Genomic DNA, 6,000 nt, shown 5'->3' with positions numbered 1-6,000 from the left:
TATGACCATGCTTTTATGAAATAATGGTGATGGTAGGTAGAGGAGCTGGGGTATTGTTTCACAAACATCCTTTTACACAGCAAAGTAGTTAGCAACCCTCTTTGATGCCCCCTGTTCTCTCTCTCTTATCCTGAACCCCAAAAGTCTTGCAGTGGAAGACAAAGACATAAAAACAGACTCATTCCCAAGGCAGTGCCAGGGCACCAGTAGCCATCTGTACCTGTCACGGTGAGGTCACAGAGGAAGGATGTGGTTAGCACTACCTGGGAAAACTTCACAAAGGAGGTGGTGTTTGAGTGAAGTCTTGAGGTCCCCAGGGCTGCTTACCGGGCAGTGTGGATGGCGTGGAGTGGGATGGTGAAGGATGGGGCCAGAGGAAGGAAGGACATGCCCACCCAGCCGTGTTTGGGATGCTGCCTCCCTGGAGAGGGGTCATGAAGCCTAGCAGGCAGTGGAGCCCAGGTAATGGCAGACCTTGAGGGGAACGCCAGTGGGAAACTTAGACCCATGAACTCCAGACTATACATTGAGGCCATTAGTTTCAAATGTTTACTTTTTGGTATTTGCTATTCCAAGCTGAACACAGGGAGGTGGGTGAGTTGGAAGCTTGTTTGTGCTGGATGTACTTTAGCAGGACCTCTCCAGACTACAAGGGGCTTCTGAGCCACTGGGCTCCCCAGAGTGACGAGAGACCTGCTGTGTAGACCACTCCTGAAGGCACAAAAGCAACAGGTTTGCTGAGTGGTGCTGCCCGTGCCCCATAAGGAGAGCGGTGTATACTGTTTCCACACGACACAGCAAGCCAAGCTCCAGGCTGCACACTTGGGGTCTTTAAAGGATGCCTCACTAGAGTAAAATGGGACTTACTTTTTTTTTATATAACTCAATTTTATTCTGAGCCCCTGTTATGCTAGGTGACAGAAATGTCATCTCAGACAATGTGGGGGGCCTGCCCCTTTCCTCAGGGCTTACTATCGAGGAAGTCATCGAGGGCTTGCGATCGAGGGCTGGGGTCCCACCTGTCCTCACAGCTTGCTGCTGGGACACCTACTCTTCTGTGCCCCAGGTCTAGAGTCTCTGCTGGTGTCTGGCGCCTGGCAGCGTTTCACTGGGGAGGCCTCCTTGGCTCCAGCTCGTTCCTCTTTCTCTGTGTCTGGTGCCTGCCCAGGGCCTTTCCCATTAAATGGTACTGGGTGCTCTCTGGTCATCGGCTCCACAGTCTGGATGGATGTTTTGCCTCCAATCTGAAGCTTAGACAAGGCACGAGGGTCAAGGATCCCTTCTCGGGACCCATCAACATCTGTATTCCCCCACCTGGGGAAGGATGCTGGTTTTCTTCATTATGCACCCCCCATCTTTAGGTGAGTTCATTAGTCCTTTTTAATTTCATTATTATTATTATTATTATTATTATTATTATTATTGAGACAGGGTCTCCCTCTCTCATCCAGGCTGGAGTGCAGTGGAACAATCATAGCTCACTGCAGCCTCAACCTCCTAGGCTCAAGTGATCCTCCCATCCTGGCCTCCCAAGTAGCTGGGACTACAGGCACGGGCCACCACACCCAGCAAATTTTTAAATTTCTTGTAGACACTGGGTCTCACTATGCCCAGGTTGGTCTCAAGGGATCCTCCTGGCTTCAAGTGATCCTCCCACCTTGGCCTGCCAAAATGCTGGGATTAAAAGTGTGAGCCACCATGCCCAGCCTAGATTAGTCCTTTCTATTTGCCTAAAGGCATAGGCACTTGAAACTCAAAAGCCAGGAAAAGAATATTTTCTCTTCCACTTTAATCACCTCCTTTGAGGCATCAAGCGACTCTGGGCTTCACTGCCTAAATGGGGTAAAAAGAACCATGGTTGGGTCTGGATACCTTGCTAATTATTAAACCAAAATAAAACAAGCAAGCAAACCAAAGCACCTCTAATCCTGTGCTGCAGCCCCTCCCTAGCGTGGTCTCTGGCACAAGGCGTTGGTGCTCTCTGCAGGTGGCCTTTTTTGCCCCAAGCTGCTCCTCCATGGGATGGAAAGCTGACCAATGGGTTGGGGAAGCTGGAAATCAGGAAATGGTCACGGGTCAGTTGCTGTCAGTCACTATTCCTTCAGCTGTCACCGCAGGGCTCAGAGACTGCATTTCTTTGGCCACTATCTGGCTTCTGTACCCTGGGATGATGGAAGATTCAAACAGAAAAAACTGTCTTGCTTGTAACTGGAGCTAAAATTGAAGCAGTGTTTAAGGTCTAGTTTTTTTGTTGTTTGTTTGTTTGGTTGGTTTTTTTTTGAGACAGGGTCTTACTCTGTCGCCCAGGCTGGAGTGCAGTGGTGCGATCAACTGCTCACTGCAGCCTTGACCTCCCAGACTCAAGTGATCCTCCTACCTCAGCCTCCCAAGTAGCTGGGACCCCAGGCACACACCACCATGCCTGGCTAATTTAATTCTATGTTTTGTAGAGACGGGGTCTCCCTATGTTGCCCAGGCTGGTCTTGAACCCCTATGTTCAAGCAATCCTCCCGTCTTGGCCTCCCAAAGTGTTGGGATTACAGGCACGTGCCACGGTGCCGGACTGGTCTTTACTTTTCTTCCAATCCAAGTTCCAGAAACAGGAGCTGCCTTTCTTCGAGATATAGGTGTTCGCGGTTAAGAGATTGGGGTCTGTTTTTCCCGCTTACCACCTGACAACTTTGGAGAGGTAATTTACAAACCCCGTGCCTCAGTTTTCTCCTCTGTAAAGTGGGGATGATAGTGCATCTGCCTCAAAGCATTGCTGTGAGGGTTGGATGAATCCATGTAAAGTGCTTAGACCCGTGCTTGGCACACAGTCAGCCTTCAATAGATGTTGGCTGGAATTATTAGGTGACTGTGGCTCTTGGGAACTTATGAGAGTCCTGGCATCACAGGGTTCAAGATTTTATTTTTTGTTTAAATTAAATTAAATTTTTTGAGCCAGGGTCTTGCTCTGTGGCCCAGGCTGGAGTCCAGTGGCACGATCTGGGATCACTGCAACCTCCGCCTTCCAGGCTCAAGCCATCCTCCCACCTCATCCTCCCAAACAGCTGGCCCGGCTCCCACCATACCCAGCTAATTTTTGTATTTTTAGTAGAGACGGGGTTTCACCATTTTGCCCAGGCTGGTCTCAAACTCCTGAGCTCAAGCAATCCACCCGCCTCTGCCTCCCAAAGTGCTGGGAGTACAGGAGTGAGCCACCGCGCCCAGCCCCATGGTTTTAAACTAAAGGCAGACTGTGCAAAGGGAGAGAATGAGGACTGCTAGACAGGAAGCGCTGGGGACTTCAGGCCACGAAAACAAGGCAAAATGATAACATTTCAACTATAAATAGCAGAGCAAGAAATTCCTCTGTCATCCTGCAAAACAATGAGCCTCTTCCTTCATGTCGCTTGAAGGATAAATAGAGTCCCCTTCACTCCCCCAGCACACACACAGGGAAGTAACTTGAGAGCCGTGTCCAACAGCAGAGGAGGAACTGGGAGTGTGCTGGTGGGGGCTGATTCTTCAGCTCTGGCCCCCTTGGAGTCTGACTGGGAGGCCTGCTGTGCCCAGCCCGGCGAAGTCCTACCCAGGCAAGCTCCTGGACAAGCCTGCAGTGTGAACTTCCAGGAGGGGATATAGGGACCTGCCAGCTGCTGGGCCCCAGGCTTCTCTAACAAGGGAAAGGCAGAGAAACATCTTTATCCATGGATTTCAAAAACATCCCTCAGGGAGCTTGAGGCTGCAATGAGCTGTGATTGTGCCACTGCACTCCAGCCTGGGTGACCCTCTCTCAAAAAAAGAAAAAAGGAAAGAAAAAAGAAACATCTCCAAGGATTCCAGAGTTGGACGCATCCGCAGGAACTGGCTCCAGCCTCTGCCTTTGGCTTCTTGGTCACTCATGACTAATCACCTCGCCATCAACAACGTCACCTCTAATGTTTCTTTGGAGCATTTATTACATTGTGGCACTTTTTTTTTTTTTTTTTTTTAAAGAGACAGGATCTTGCTCTGTCCTGCAGACTGGAGTGCAGAGGCACAATCATAGCTCCTGCTTTGGCCTCCCAAAGTCCTGGGATTACAGGCGTGAGCCACTGTGAGGATTGCATGAATCCATGTAAAGTGCTTAGACCCGTGCCCGGCACACAGTCAGCCTTCAGTAGATGTTGGCTGGAATTATTAGGTGACTGTGACTCTTGGGAGTCCTGGCATCACAGGGTTCAAGATTTTATTTTTTGTTTAAATTAAATTAAATTGATTGAGCCAGGGTCTTACTCTGTGGCCCAGGCTGGAGTCCAGTGGCACGATCTGGGATCACTGCAACCTCATTGTTTTGCAGGATGACAGAGGAATTGCTTTCTCTGCTATTTATAGTTGAAATGTTATCATTTTGCCTTGTTTTCGTGAGCCACTGTGCCTGGCTTTTTTTGATCATTTCCTTAGTGAAATGCATGTTGTTAATAATGTGATTCACTAATTTGTCAAACATTTACAGAGTACTATGCAAGATACTATACAAGACCCAGCCTTCACCTCCTGGGCCCAAACGATCCTCCCACCTCAGCCTCCTGAGTAGCTGGAACTACAGGTGCACACCACCACATTTGGCTAATTCTTTTTTGTAATTGTTTTTTGTTTGTTTGTTTGTTTGTTTTTTGAGATGGAGTCTCACTCTGTCACCCAGGCTGGAGTGCAATGGTGTGATCTTGGCTCACTGCAACCTCCGCCTCCCAGGTTCAGTCTATTCTTCCTGCCTCAGCCTCCTGAGTAGCTGGGATTACAGGTCCCCGCCACCACGCCTGGCTAATTTTTGTATTTTTAGTAGAGACGGGGTTTTGCTATGTTAGCCAGGCTGGTCTTGAACTCCTGATCTCAAGTGATCCGCCCTCCTGGGCCTCCCAAAGTGCTGGGATTATAGGTGTGAGCCACTGTGCCCGGCCCTATTTTTGGTAAATTTTTTGTAGAGACAGGATCTCACTATGTTACCCTGACTGGTCTTGAACTCCTGGCCTCAAGCGATCCTCCCACCTCAGCCTCCTAAAGTGCTGGGATTACAGGCATACGCCATGGCGTCAAGCCTATGTGGGTGACACTTTTCTAAATATTGGTGCCTCTGCATGCCAGCACACCAAGGCCCCCCAGACTTCCCCCAAAATCCTGCCCCAAAGTCCTCCTCCTCCAGAAACTCGGTTGCTCTGGGAAGCTGGCTGAAGTCAGGCCACAAATATTTCTGGGCACCTACTATGTGCCAGACACTGATCTGAACAAGACACACTGCCACTGCTGCTAAATAACATTGCAAATACAATGAAGGTGAGCAAAGGGGAAGTACTGGTTGCCACCAAGAAGGGTGCTGGCCTTCCCCGAGGTCCCCTGGGCCAGAGCCCGGGCCAGCCACTGACACCTCACTGGTCAGCTGGCCATTGTTTCACGTTTATGTGTGCCCCTCATTCTGTCCAGTGGATGTCTGGTTGAGTGACTTAATGGCGACAGAGTTGGGAAGGGATTCTAGGGTGTGTCCAGCCTTGAACTCTGAAAGGACAGGGCTACACTCACCCCGCATCTTAGTGCCCAGTAGTGGATGTTCAGGAGTAAACGTGGAGTCAATTAATACAGGAAGGAGCAATTGAATAGATGAATCCTTCATTGCCTCCTGTAAGGCAAAATTGTAAGGGAACTTAAGCTATTTCACATTCCTTCCTGTCCTTCGAAGACTCACTCAGTGCTTCGCTCACAGAAAGAACTCAATACTTGTTGAAAAACAAATGGATGCAAACATGAATTAGCACAACCCTGGTGTCTGTCATAGTGCAGGGAATGCAGTGCATAGGACTCTGCAAATGTTTGACACATTAGTGAATCACATTATTAACAATATGCATTTCACTAAGGAAATGATCAAAAAAAGCCAGGCACAGTGGCTCACACCTGTAATCTTAGGACTTTGGGAAGCCAAGGCAGGAGGATTGCTTGAGATCAGGAGTTCCAGACCAGCCTGGGCAGTATAGTGAGGCT

At 49.2% G+C, this 6,000-nt stretch overlaps 1 long non-coding RNA gene across 3 annotated transcripts in view; it reads left to right on the top strand.

Moving 5' to 3' along the window:
- Positions 1 to 276: 276 nt before the first annotated feature.
- The window catches only part of LOC134738589 (uncharacterized), a 53,737-nt gene continuing 48,013 nt past the window's right edge, over positions 277 to 6,000 (top strand). For 2 of the 3 annotated variants that reach the window (XR_010124425.1, XR_010124424.1), the window contains exons 1-2: positions 279 to 462; positions 1,169 to 1,361. This is a non-coding gene — a long non-coding RNA (uncharacterized LOC134738589). Of the gene's footprint in view, positions 463 to 1,168; positions 1,362 to 6,000 lie in introns of all 3 variants that reach the window. The other variant, XR_010124426.1, reaches the window with a different exon arrangement.

This window comes from Pongo pygmaeus, chromosome 18 (assembly GCF_028885625.2).
Source record: "Pongo pygmaeus isolate AG05252 chromosome 18, NHGRI_mPonPyg2-v2.0_pri, whole genome shotgun sequence".
Lineage (NCBI taxonomy): Eukaryota > Metazoa > Chordata > Mammalia > Primates > Hominidae > Pongo > Pongo pygmaeus.
The sequence above is the reverse complement of the archived record's forward strand: the minus strand, read 5'-3'. Positions and strand labels throughout refer to the sequence as shown.